The sequence below is a fragment of the Meriones unguiculatus genome, chromosome 19, assembly GCF_030254825.1.
Source record: "Meriones unguiculatus strain TT.TT164.6M chromosome 19, Bangor_MerUng_6.1, whole genome shotgun sequence".
Classification (NCBI taxonomy): Eukaryota; Metazoa; Chordata; class Mammalia; order Rodentia; family Muridae; genus Meriones; species Meriones unguiculatus.
In genome coordinates this window covers 48,890,222-48,904,597 of record NC_083366.1, presented here as the reverse complement: position 1 = coordinate 48,904,597, position 14,376 = coordinate 48,890,222, and the positions used below count along the sequence as shown (strand labels likewise).

At 42.0% G+C, this 14,376-nt stretch overlaps 1 long non-coding RNA gene across 11 annotated transcripts in view; it reads right to left on the bottom strand.

Annotated features, from left to right (window-relative positions):
- LOC110558634 (uncharacterized) overlaps positions 1–14,376 on the bottom strand; it is a 102,053-nt gene that overhangs the window by 58,006 nt on the left and 29,671 nt on the right. For 3 of the 11 annotated variants that reach the window (XR_009587590.1, XR_009587587.1, XR_009587595.1), the window contains one exon: positions 11,781–12,049. The exons of 5 other annotated variants lie outside the window; for them this stretch is intronic. This is a non-coding gene — a long non-coding RNA (uncharacterized LOC110558634). Of the gene's footprint in view, positions 1–8,532; positions 9,594–9,633; positions 10,678–11,780; positions 12,050–14,376 lie in introns of those variants that run through there. 3 more of the 11 variants (XR_009587594.1, XR_009587593.1, XR_009587592.1) reach the window with 3 other exon arrangements.

The following is a 14,376-nucleotide window of genomic DNA, read 5'->3' as shown; positions in this document are numbered from 1 at the left end:
GCACCTTTGGGAGTTAAATTAGGTACAGAGGTGTAACCTTTGTAACCACAGGTTTTCCTCCCACGCCCCAGTTCCGGAAATAACGGCTCTAAGACTCTATTATATATGAATAAATGCCTAGGCTGTAAGCTTTGGCTCATTCTCCAACTAGCTCATAATTTATTTTACCCGTTCTTCTATTCTGTGTGTGCCACGTGGCTGGTTACCTCTCCTCAATTTTATGCATCCATCTCCCTCAGCATCCAGGGAGAATCTCCCCTGTGACTCTATCGCAGAGTTCATCTTTCTCTGCTGCAACTCCCACCTCTTAGTTCCTGCTTCAGCTAATAGGACATCGGCTTTTTATAGACAGGTGATGAATCTATACAGTACACAAAAGACTTTCTCTACACAGAGGGGGGTCCCCAGACAGGAAAAATATCCTAATAAAAAGAGGATCAGAAATCAGTTTCTTTCTCCCCACTCTATGGAAATACAGATGATACCTCCCAATATCCTCTACAAGATAGGTGGACCTTCACAAAAACTGGATCTTCCAGCACCTTGATCTTGGACCTGCAGCTTCTGAACTGGGAGAAACAAATGTTTATTATGTAAGCCACTCAGTCCATAATACTTTGTTACAACAGCCTGTCTTAGCTACATTTCTGACCCTGACAAAAATCAACCTAAAGGGGACGGTATCCTGGGGAGTTACAGCAGCAGGAGCTTAAGGAAGATGGCCATATTATGTCCACAGTCAAGAAACAGAAGGAAGGAACACTCGCCACCAGTTTACCTTCTCTTTTTTATATACAGCTTAGAAAACCAGCCCACGGAATGGTGTTACCCGAAGTAGTCAGGTCTTCCCACTTCAATGAACATAATGCAGATGATAACCTAGCAGCATGCCCACAGGCTCCTCTCCCAGCTGATTCTAGAGCTCCTCACTTTGACAACTGAGATTTATCATCACACAGCCGTACCTGGCTAAGTCATATGCTGCTATGGACTGGTCCTCAGAGATATTGTTAGGTGAGAGGAAGGTAGATGTGATTGGTTAATATGGGTGTCAGCTGGACCAGATGGGAAGGCATTATTTACAGTTGTGTCTGTGGTAGTGGTCCAGAGACTATTGGCATTTGAGTGGGGAATACTGGCTCTCAATGTGAGCAAATAGCATCCAGCCTGCTGAGGAGCCAGGTGGAATAAGAAAATGGAAGAAAAGGGAAACTTTTTTTTTTCTTCCAGAATAGGGAAAGTATCACCTGCTGCTGACCTTAGATGTCAGACTCCATGCTCTTCAGGCTTTGGAATCTATGAGTGGCACTAGAGGTCCTCCTAGGACCCTTGAGCCTTGATATGAGATTAGGGTTCATCACCGGCCTGATTCTAACACATCCGTCTTGTTAGATTTAGCCTTTTATTGGCCTCTCTGGCTCTCTAATTTGCAGTCAGCATACTATGGTTTTCAGCCTCTGCAACTGCACGAGACAATCCTCTCACACACACCCGTTTACATACATACATTGTATTGGTTCTCTTTCTCCAGAGATCACTATTCCCGTAGGTATCATATGCTGTCACTTATGTACACATGAGGGAAATGCATATGTGCATTCACTGAAAAACATTAAAGATAAGCCATAAATTTTGAAATCATTATTTCTAAGAAGAAAAAAAAATACTACAGAAGAGATAAAAATAAGAAAAAATGTTCAGTCTTGCTTTCTGTTGATTTAGTATTGCTGTAACAAGTTACCACACAATAAGTGGTTTTAAAACACACATCTTGCAGTTCCTAGATCCAAAAGATCTTACTAGACTAAACATCAAGGTTTCAGCGAGATGTAGATTATCTTCTCTTGCCTTTCTCAGCTCTACAGACAGTCCACTCTGCCTGCTTCATGTGTATTCTCTTGCCTTTTGTGGCTTCTACAGACCTCCCAGTCTGCCTGGCTCATAGCTCGTCTCCCAGGCCAACACCAGCTGATGAAAGCTTTATCTACCATCTCTCTGGTACGTTCTCTTCCAGTGTTCCATGTCACTTTCTTAGAGAGCTGGTGATGACACTGGGACAACTTGGGTGACCTGAGACACTCTTCTATTGTAAGGTCAGCTGATTAGCAATCTTAATTCCACCTACTCTATACAGCTTTATCATGTAACCTCACACATTCATATTTTTTATTATAATCTGTATAATATATTTTACTTTGGAGCACAATTTTTAAAAAAAAGGTATTTCCAAAGAATATCTATAAATTATAAGTAAGATATAACAAATGAAGTTTAAAATGTAGCTATTACTGATGAGCTGTCTGGGATCTTTTGGCTCCAACCATATAGAAGTCATGAGGAGGCAGAGTGGTTCCTTAGCAGCATTTGCATCCATCAGTATTTGACAACAGGAGACAGAGACAGCAGGTAGGACCAGAAACAGGCTGTGTTCTCTAATGTTATAATCCTCATGCAGCCTTGGGCATTAGGGTCCTTAGCTCTGTAAGAACTACAGCTCTGCATAGGCCCTAGGAATTTGAAATCCAGGCCCTAGGAATTTGAAATTCCTTAGTCTGTAGCAGCTGCGAGCATTGTAGCTTCCAGAAGAGCCTAAATATCAGCCTTTCACAGCAGCCAGGTCCATATGTTATCTTTGCCCAAATGAAGGAACCAAAGTTCGTTGGGAAGTTGGGTGATATCCTGGCTTCCTCTTGCAAAGTGGGAGGTTTCTCACATTTCCACCCTATGGCTAATATTTTCTGGTAGCAATAAAATTGAATTTCACACTTTTATTTTTCCAATAGCCTTTGCCAGTATGCAAGCAGAAACACACCCTGGTATTCAAATAAAGTAACTTCTGGGGTGGAAAATGGCAAGCAAGCCTTATTCCATAAAACTTCAAAACTGATCTAAAACTGGTATACGAACTACAGAACTCCAGCATGAGAAAGAGAGGGGAAATAGTAAAACTAACATTTCAAGGGCCAAAGACACATGGCTTTTTTTTTTTTTTTTTCTCAAGTATCCATAGAATGGATGCTTTAGGGAATAACATGTCGCAAGTGGAATAGGTCCAGGCTGCTTGTGCACAAAGTCATGTGTGCTTTCTATGGAGTCTCGCCATTTTGCATTTTCTTTTTTGCTTTTGGAAAAGAAATACTCAACCCTGAGGCTCTTAGTAATAAGACTTTTCCAAAGCACTCTGCTCTGTAGCACTCAATAAATCTTTTCAAACAGTAAAGCTGAAGGTGATTTTTTTTAATGCCCCCAGAACAATACCCTGTCTCACAAGTATTAGGATTAATACTTAACAAAGATAAAATTTTTTTTTTAATGTGCACCGTACTTAGCTTAGAGTGGAGGTTTCTAACCCTTCAGACTCTCCTGAATGAAGTCAGTGTTTGGAACAGGCTAATAATTGCTATTGTGAACAGTCTTCTCCTTGAGCCAGGACTGATTCTCTGCCATCAACAACTTCAACAACGTGGTGATGGGTAGCATATGAGGAATAAGAAAGTGAGGGGGAGGAAGGAGGAAAGGGTGAGAGGGAGGGAGGAAGAAAGGAAGGAAAGATGAGAGGAAGGAAGGGAGGGAGGGAGAAGAAGGGAAGAGAAAGAAAAAAGAAGGGACATTCCAGTTCATTTTAGGATACACTCCTCATTATTCTGGGCAAAGAAGGGATATCTAGCTTTTCAAAGTTTACTTCGAATAAAAAGTTTTTGAGAGATAGACCATTGTGTCTTGTTTCTAGAGAATATGTCTTGTTTTTTTTAGGAACCAAGGGACTCATTGGGCTTCCCAGATTGGTCTGTGAATCTCAGGATCCAGAGATCTCTCACTTCAGCCTCCTTAGCTGGCAGTGGCTGTTTTGTTTTGTGTTTTTAGAGAGTCCTTAAATTATGTTGTTTCCTTAAAACCTTGAGTTTACAGATCACTGCGATCTAAGCCATACTTCTGTGGAGAACCATTCAAATATTCACACTTGCTATAAAATTATTTTAAGGTGAAAATACATAGAGCCACAAAAAAATGCAGAAAGAATCTTATCTGAAGCCCACTTTTCCAACTGTAGCGGACCTTCAGAAAAACACTGCCACCATCAGCACCATTGGGAGGGAATTCCCTGTGAAAATCAGCCACCATGAAAGATTGCCCATGCAATGAGGGTAAAAAAGCCAAAGAGCACTTTTCCATGCTTTCTGGTTGAAGCTCCCCTTCCACCCCTTTCCCCCCACACCCTCTTTATGTGTAAGCCAATTGTCTCTTTATCCTTTAAATATGTATATTAACAGTTAACTCGCTGACCCCTGTCCTTTCTAACCTAAAATGGTAGAGAAGATTTTCTCCAATGACCGGAGTCTCTGGGGCATGATCTAGAAGGCAAGAACAGCAATACATGCATAAGTAAAGATATAAAATCATCTTGGTCAGGCTAAAATACAGTAAGTGAGCAGCTTTGGCCTGGTAGAGATGGTGTTTCTGTTTTTGTTTGTTGGGGGGAGGGTGTTTATTTTTTTTTTGTGGGTTTGTTTGTTTTGTTTTGCATTTTCTCCTGTGCGTTGCCTCTCAAGAATTTTTGTTTAAGTCAGTTCTCAGGATTTCTGTGGAAAAATTATAAAATCTGATTAGTGAATCCACTTAAGTAGCATTTAATGAGCACCTGTTTATTTCCAGGTCTTGAGATAGTTGACCAGAAATCCAGACAGGAAAAGATGTTTTCTTTTGTGATTAACACGTCAGTCTTCCCTTGAAAATGCCCCTACAGGCACACAGCAGGTTTTGATAGTCCTAGAGAGCTCTTACTGCTACCAAGTTGATAATCAAGCTTAACAAGAAATGTAACAGGGTGGGGCGAGGAGCTCCAAAGGCATAGGGCACTTAGAATGGAATTGGGAGGCAACTGTCACATCCATAGTCCAATCTTTAGGCTACAGATTTTCCTGCTTCTAGCTTCAAGCTGACCCTTTAATATCAGTAACCCCTACTGACCTTGTGAACACAGAATCCTTTCCCCAAAGTACCCAGAGGCTAAACCTAATCTCTTTCTTGCAAAACAACCCAGCTTCTGACCACACCAAATGACACTTCGGTTCTTTCTCTATTAAATCCACACAGAACTCACCGGGACAGCTCAGCCAAGTCAGCTAAGGAGACAAAAACCACAAGATAGCTGGATTACAAGCACCTAATGGCAGAGATTTACATGAACTCAAAAAGAAAAGCGAAGACTAGTGATTTAAAACCCAGCCCTCAGCCTGCAGGGCAGCCAGTGCGTGCAACGGTGGCAGAATGAGGACAGCAGTTGTCTTATATTTTTCTGGTTTGCAGTCTTGGTGATGGTTACTGACTGTTTTAGTGAACTGCCTGAGGGGCTCATGGGCAGCGGACACAACAGCTATCCAGACCGGACTGCTCAGGGTAATTTCTCTGAGGGTTATATCACACTTTCCATTGTCAATTTGTAGGTCTTCCGAAAAGTATTAATTTGAGTTTTCAGTGATCAAAAGAAAAGAAGGGAAGAGAAAAACTGGAAATGTCAGCCTGGAGAGTCGTAACCAGGTACTGGAGCAAGATCCAGTCCTCCTTACAGCTAGAGAACGACCCCCACCGCCGACACTGAACGGGGCTGGAATCTAGTGAGAGGTTCTCTGCTCAAGTGTCATGCTACAGTCTGCAATCGTTGGTTACCCTCGGTTCTACCGAAGGTAGCCATGAAACAGGCCCTTCAAAACTGCCTTTGCCGAACATGCTCACCTCCCTGAGTGTGTGGCTACCTAACCTAGCTTTCCCTCCTTGCAGCAGGAGACAAAAGGACAACATGGTCCTAAACCTGCTGCGTTCACCTTGAATTCCAGGGAGAGCAGAACCTTGTAGGGCAGAACTCAACACCCCGGTGAGGACAATTATCCGTGAGGGTGAGGCTTGTACCCTGGACTCGCTGTGTTCTGGGAACCAGACTGGTCCCTCCCTTGGGAGCACTAAGGATTTTGCCAGACCTCCTAGCAGAATCAGGACTGAGACAAGGATCAGCGCACCTTGACCGGGACTGCTTGATTGTACACACCCCTTCCACCCTGCCCCATTTTTTTCCCTCTAAGCTTATAGCTCATGTCAGCTTCCTGATGATAAACGTGGAGTCACAAAGGCCTCTTTGTCTCTTCTCTGTGTGTTGTTTAAACCTTCTCTCTCAGCTCTTCACCATTACTCCTCTTGTCTCACTTAACAAATTGGTATGGGTGGCCAATTCTAGCCCTCTGAGGCTACCAGAACTTACCATAAAACTCCAGTTACAGTCAGTCCTTGTAAATGTGACCTGATTTGCCAAGCACGTGTGTAAATCTGCCTCAGTACTCGGGAAGCAAAGAGAAAGATTGCAAGTTAGAGGCCGGCCTGGGCTAAATAGGATTAAATGGCTCAAGAAAAGAAAAGATTTCTTTGAATTTGGAGAACAAAACACTAAAGAGACACCAATGTGACAAGGCAAAGTCATAGGAAATTATGACTTCTGTTAGTCAGCGCTCCATCCATGTAACAAAATATCTGAAACAATCAACTAATAATTGCATTAATATCCTATATTTATACTCTCTTACTATTTAAAAGATTAAGTGTCACTGTTACTGGACAATGCTACCCATGTCATTTAGTATGATTCAACATATGAAATAAACACAGTAAACTCAGTTCTGTGCTTTATAAGGTGACGCATATTCTTTGAGATTTTAATGGTGAAGACTTCATCCTAGGGAATGTGGTATAAATTCTCTGGGGAGATTTTAAGAAAAGAGAAAGATAAGAATTTGGCATAAGAACAAATAGAGGAACTTATATCTTAACATTAATCAGATCGGTTTGGAATTACAAAAATATTTTTCATGCTGGGGATTGCATATTAAACCTGTATGCACACAGGCTTAATTCACACAACACCAGTGACCCCCAGCCCCTGCAAGGTTATTTTTAGCAAGCATTATGGCACATACCTTGCAATGCCAGTACTCAGGAGGCAGAGGCAGGAAAGCAATGGTGATAGAAAGGTTTAAGTAGGGAAAGGCAAGGGGATAGGGGAAACAGAGGTGAAGAGGAAGAGAGTTAACCAAATTAAGGGAATATAAAAAAGCCACAGGACAACTAGCCACCATCTCAAACCGACCTGGGGATTCAGTAAACACCTTGAGAACAGTCCAAGAGCATCAGGCTCAGTCCCCAACTTTCTTTTCCTACAGACATCTACCCTGTGATGTTGGCTCTCCCAGCTTTTCTACTTTTGAGACAGGGTCTCCCTATGTAGCTCTTCCTGTCCTGGAACTCAGTACTACATAGAACAGCTAGCCTTGAACTCACAGAGATCCGCCTGCATCTGCCTCCCGAAGGCTGAATTTAAAGGCATGGGCCAGTAGCTCACTAGGCCCAGCTAGCTTTTCCAGTTCATAGTACTAATTTTCTTTTCAACCCTTGCTCCCTGAAGTCTCTCTTTCTCTTTTTTTTTCTTGATACACAAAATTTTTTAAGTGTACTTCGTTTTTAATTTTTATTTGTACTTTCTTTCACAATTTATTCATTATTCATTATTCATTATACATTCCGATTATAACCCCCTCCTTCATCTCCTTCCAGTCCCATCCTTCCTCCCTTTTCTCCCTTATCCCCTTGTCCTTGGAAATGAGGGAGTTCTCCTCCTCTGACATCTGCCCAGAGCTTATCAAGTCTCATCAGGACTGCCTGGATCATCTTCCTCTGTGGCCTGGTAACACCGCATTGCCAGGGGCCAGTGATCAAAGGACAGGCAATCAGGAGAGTTCGTGACAATGGCAGCCTCTGCTCAAGTTAAAAATCATGAGGCTGGTTAACCGATATTTATTAGGAAGGAGGGGAGGAGCAGGACATGGAGAGAGACAGAGAGTGAGAAAGAGAGAGAGAGAAGAGTAAGAGTGTAAGAGAGAGAAAGAGAGAGAGTGTAAGAGAGAGATCTGTGTTGGGGTTGGCCCTTTAAGAGGCAAAGGGTAACCATGCCTTCCAGGTGTGGCCACCTGGCTGGTGACACATGATGACATCATAGGTTGCTTGGTAACCCAGGGGCAGGTTGTGTTCCAAAATACTAACAGCTCCCCTTACTTGGAAATCCACGTGGAGACTGAGCTGCCAATTTGCTACATCTGAGTCGGAGATCTAAGTCTTCCCCATACATGGCCTCACATGTTATAGGCCATAGCACTTCTGTCTCAGCAGGACTCCTTGGGCTTGAGGAGTCAATTTCTGTCCAGCTTCTAAAATTATCTGCCATTCTTTGGCTTGTTCGCTCAAGCTCCAAACTAGTAAAGGAGAAAGGTGACAGGAACTCAAGAGATAAAGAGATTGAGAAGAGTTGAGGACAGTTAAGACATGATTCAATAACCCCAGGAGGCAGTGCCATACAGACTGGTACTAACATATATGCTGGCAGATACCTAGGCATACAAGGAGTACATGTATTGGTATAGGCACAAATACAGACTGGGATACAGGCAGTCCAGACATAAGCATGTAGTAATATAGAAAGCCACAGTCGCAGAGAAAAAGCTGAAGACACTTGCTTCAGACCTCAAGGTGATTTTTATATAGAATCACAAAAAAGTGGCATTATGCAGGAGATATTTATATAACAGATTAAACACATCATAGTTTACTTAGGTATCACATATCCGCTAATATGGTGCAGACACACACCCCCCTCCCCAATCTGGTGTTACCATTTTGGCCCAAAGCCTAATATCTATATCAGCACTATGTTTTTTAAATTAAACTGTCCGACATGATCCTCAGTGTTCTAGTCTTGTGTTTACTCTACCTCAAATCCAGTGGAAAGGCATCTGTCTGGTCATTCTTTTTTCCCCCATTTTATTTTATTTTATTTTATTTTATTTTTAATTCTTTATTAATTACACTTTATTCACTTTGTATCCCCCCTGTGGTTCCTTCCCTCCCCCTGTCCCAATCCCTCCCTTCCTCTACCCTCTGCATGCATGCTCCTCCCAAGTCCACTGATAGGAGAGGTCTTCTTTTCCTTCTTTCTGATCCTGGTCAATTAGGTCTCATCAGGAGTAGCTGCAGTGTCTTCTTCTGTGGCCTGGTAATGCTGCTTCCCCCTCAGGGGGAGGTAATTAAAGAGCAGGCCAATCAGTTCATGTCAGAGACAGTCCCTGTTCCTATTACAATGGAACCCACTTGGATACTGAACTGCCATGGGCTACATCTGTGCAGGGGTCTTAGGTTATCTCCATGCATAGTCCTTGGTTGGAGTATCAGTCTCAGGAAAGACCCCTGTGCTCAGATTTTTTGGTTCTGTTGCTCTCCTTGTGGAGTTAGTGTCCTCTCCAGATCTTACTGTTTCCCACTTCTTTCATAAGATTCCCTGCACTTTGCCAAAGGTTGCCCATAAGTCTCAGCATCTGCATTGATAGTCTGCAGGGCAGAGCCTTTCAGAGGTCCTCTGGATACACAAAAATTTTAAACATCCTGAAGGAAGAAAAACTGGCTACATAATATCAGCTCAGTTATCTGTATGATCTGTATTATTCTCTTTTCTCCAGGACTTTGTCCTTTTCATTCTGTTTAGCTCAGTGGTTCTTCCATGCCTTTAAAAAACATAGACACAAACATAAATGCACATACATGTTTTATATAAAACTTTTATTTAAAGGTTAAATACACATATATTAGTTTTTACTAGAAGAATTATTGTTCAGATCATGCTATTCTGGAAGCTAGTTACTTTTTTAAAAGAAACCTTTTTTTTTTAAACACAGCTTTAGTCTAATTGCTTAAAAATCAAGTTCAGTCAGTTTCCCTCTAGCTATCTGAAACTAGAATATCTTTTGTAGCTTCATATCCTGATATTGTCCCATTCGGCCTATAACTGTCCATCAGCCCTCAGATGAGATCTTGTACATTTACTTCCATTGATTCTCTTTTGTTTCTCTTGGTTACTTTCGTATTCCCATGCTTCTGTATGGAACCATGTTACTTCTCTCCGCAGAACCCCTTCCCTCTCCTTATGTTAGCAGGTGTGTATCTTCTTAGAAACTCTTCCTTCCTTTCTCCTCTTCCCAGCTGTTGTGGCGTATCTACCAGAGAAGACTGTCTGGACACAGGTTTAAGCCAATGGAAACCTGTTATTTATTACCTGGCCGGAGACGACAGTGGGTGTTCAGGATTCTAGTGTAGTCCTGAGCCTTTCTCACACTGAGCTTTTAATCACAAAAGCCATATTCTGGATTGAAATCCTTCAGGTAATAAGAACTGTTAACCAGAAGCAGAAATACAGAAGCCAAAAAAGCAAATGGTAGTTCATTTAGAGACTTTCCAAATACCATGGGCTTTGATGGATCAGGTCTTTGTTTTCATTCTGGCAGGTGGTGCTGTCTAGGTGCTGAGTTTTATGGCTTGAATGGTACTTCCATCACGGAGTCAGTTGTGCTAAGGTCTGGGGCTTACTAAGCCCCGTTACAAGATTATTGCTGCCATTAGGGCTCATCTTAACTGTTTTTTCCTCCATGAAGCTTTTGTCAAAGATCCAAGACAAACAATATATTTCTTCCTTTGGGAAAAAAAAAGTATGATTTCTATGTATGTGCCCCCAGAAGTGGGTGTTGGATTCTCCTAGAGGTGGTATAAGGGGCAGCTGTGAACGGCCTGACGTGAGTGCTGGATTCTGGTCCTCTGGAAGAAGAACATGAACCGTAGCTACTAAGCCACCTTGCCAGCCCTGTTTCTACTTTTATAGCACATATTGATGCTGTTATTTTAATATAGTATACAATTATATATACTGTATAAATGTAGCTATATAATATGTAGCTAATGCATATATGCTTCCAAATAGCATCCAAAATACTCAGAAGTGAAGAGTGTAATGTTATGATTGCTTACATCCTCAGTGTCCAGTGTGATGTTTGGCACGTGACAAGCTCTATCAATATTTCTCACTTTAAGGGTTTAAACCAAGATCTCTTAATGTTTTAATTTGGGGATTTGTTTGTTTTGAGATAGACTTTCTCATGTAGTCCAGGCTAGCCTCAATTTGCAATTTTCCTGCCTTCATATACTGAGTGCTACCGTGCTGTACATGATACATCTACCCTTCTATCACCTCTTTCCTTTCATACTCAAACTAAGGCAGCAGTGTACAGCCCTACATTAGCATGTCAAATTCCTTACCACCAGCATTTCTTTTCTATCTTTGGCAACTACCATTTTGACATTACCAATACAATGCTTCTAAAATACTCAACACTCCTTGAATAACTTGTTTAAAAAAAATATTTGTATGTGACTTATTCCCCTGTCAGACTGCTAAAGGGAAGCTGAGAGCTTCATGACTATTTATATCACAATGTTTACTGATTAGCCAGGCAATGTGAAGGAAGCCATCAATGCATGTGACTATTCTGCCTGCATGTATATCTGTATACCACTTGCAAGCCTGGTATCCATGGAGGCTAGAAAAGTTCTTAGGATCACCTGAAAATGTAGTTACTGATGGTTGTTAACTGTCCCATGTGGGTGCTGGGAACTGAACCTGGGTCTTCTAGAAGTGCAGCCAGTGCTCTTAACCTCTGAGCCATCTCTGCATCCCTTCTCTTTAAAGTTCTTATCACTGTTCAATCCCTCTGCCTTCCCCAGAGAAGCAGGGTTGGATTTTTTTTTCCAAATTACTTCCTTCAGCCTTTTCAACAGCTGAGCTAATTCTACCCACTACTTCTGCTATTTATCAAACCACATGTGAACGAAAATAATCATTATATGATCATTATATGGCATACCAGTAAATATGTGGCTATATGCAGCCAACCAGCTCGATGATTAGTTGAAATACTGCCACGCTCTTGAGCATGAGAGAAGCAGGGAGTGTTGCCACGGTCACGATGCTGTTCGGTTCTTCAAGCGAGAGAGTCACAGATAACTTCCATCTCTGTGGTCTACAGCCACAAAGTGGGTAATGCATAGATCTCCTCAAATTGCTGGTCAAGATCTGTGTTGTCTGCTGTGCTGGAACTCATCGCAGACAGGACTCAAGCTGTTGGAAGAAGGGCTAAAGGGGAAAAAAAGCATGAAAGGAGGAGGGCAGCTGCAGCAGGATGGAGTGATAGTGGCAGAGCAACACCAGGATCAGGACACTCAGGAGTGGGAACTGCTGACAGGCCCTGAGGTGCCCAGGCTTTGGACTACCTGTGGGAGGTGGTTTTATTTCCACCCCTGGGGAGCACTAGAGCAAGTTCTGGCTGCTGTAAACTCTCTGGTGCCTCTTTCCCCCCGTATTGCAGCTGTGGGTGTAATCCAATATTCTATTTGTGTGTTCTGCATGTTCAAGGTCCTCTCTTTAGAAATGCATTTATCTAACTCAGTCCAGTTATCGTTCTTGCAAATTCTCAGATCTGCTGACTCAGCCCCCAAGTCTACCCAGTCACTAAATCTGTGTCTTTAGACTTATCCTTGTATTTTCAAAAGGCCACACATTCCCGGTCTCCTGCTGAATAGCACAATCTCACAAAACTCTTCAACAGCACATCAAGAAGATTAGACGCTATGCCCAAGTGCGATCTGCGCTGGAGTGTGGTGTGAGTCTTCCTAAGCAAATCTATCAGTGTGAAGCACCAAGACAGAATGAAAGATAAAGGCCATGGGGTCACTCACCAGGAGCAGAAAGCACTAGACAAAGTTAAAAATTTGTAAAAAACAAATGCTTTTTTTTCTTTTTTTGCGGGGGGGCGGGGGGGGGGAGAAACCCAACAGCTTTTCCTCTCAAAGTCATTCTTTTTATTTCTATTTAATATAGCACTGGATATACGAGCCAAAGGAAGGTGGGTGAGTGGATTAAAGGTAACCAAAAGAAAGAAAAAAGTAAAACTGTCCCATTTGCAAATGACACCTTATCTGTTAAAAATAAAACCTAAAGACTCCATAAAAATGGGTGTTAGAACCAGCAGACAAATTCACTGAGGTTGAAGAATACAAAAATCATCATACAAAGCTCAACTGTGTTGTTTTTATACCAATAACAAACCACCTAAAATGAAATCAAGAAACAGTTTGTGGCAGCTGAAAAAGGCAGATGGCCAGGAATAAGTGTAGTTAAGGTAGTTAGAGGCTGAACACTAAAAATGATACAGCATTTTAAAAATGAGACAGGAATAAACAGAAAAATACTCCATTTTCATGAATTAGAATAATTAATGTTAAATTTCTGCCCAATGCAATCTATAGATTTTGATGGGATACCCCCCATCAAAAGGCAAATAGCATTATATATATATACACACATATATATCTATAATATATATATAGTCATATGACTATAAAAGTCCAAATAAAGCAATCTTGAGGAAGAAAAACACAGCTAGATGCCTCTCACTTCCTGATTACAGATTATATCAGAAAACTATTGTAATTAAAACAGTATGGCACTGGTATGAAAACAGACACAGAAAGTGAGAGGCAGAGGCAGGTAGAAATAGGTGGAAGCAGGTAGATCTGTGAGTTTGAGGTCAGTCTGGTCTACACAGTTCCAGGCCAGAGATACACAGTGAGACCCTTTATGAAAGAAAGAAAGAAAGAAAGAAAGAAAGAAAGAAAGAAAGAAAGAAAGAAAGAAAGAAAGAAAGAGAGAGAGAGAGAGAGAGAGAGAGAGAAAGAAGGGAGGGAGGGAGGGAAAGAGGGAGGGAGGGAGGGAGGGAGGGAGGGAGGGAGGGAGGGAGGGAGGGAAGGAGGGAGGAGAAAAAGTATGTCAGAAACACATAAAAAGGATGTTCAAGTTCACCAGTCATCAGGAGACACAAATCAAATTCAATATAAGGAAGCTCAGACCTGTTAGGATATCTTTGTAAAAGCCACAAGAAGGCAAGTATGGGAAGGATGCAGAGACTAAATCACACCACTGGGGAGGCCACAAACCAGGCCCCGAGACAGAGCTCCTAAAAGCTTAGAAGTGGAAGTGACACTGCCCTGCAAGCCAGCCATGGCATTTCTGAACATGCCCACAGGGGCCAGAAGAGGGTGAGCGGGTCGGATTCCTTAGAGCCAGAGTTACAGGCAGTTGTGAGCTGCCTGCCATGGGGTCTGGCAGCCAAATTCAAGTCTTTTGTAAGCTCAGAAACTATTTTAACCACTGAGCCATCTTTCCAGCTCTCACCTCATTATTTCAAAGAGATAACTGTACTCTAACGTTCATTGCAGCTTTATTCACAATAACCAAGACACAATCTCTAGCCTTCTGCGGATGGACAGAGCAAATGTGGTGTAAGTATGTATATAGCAGAATGTTATTGAGCCTCGGAGGAGGTCGTCTTGTCATTTGTGATAATATAGGAGAACCTGAGCACACAAAGTGCAACAAGCAAGGGACATAGAGAAAACTAGTAC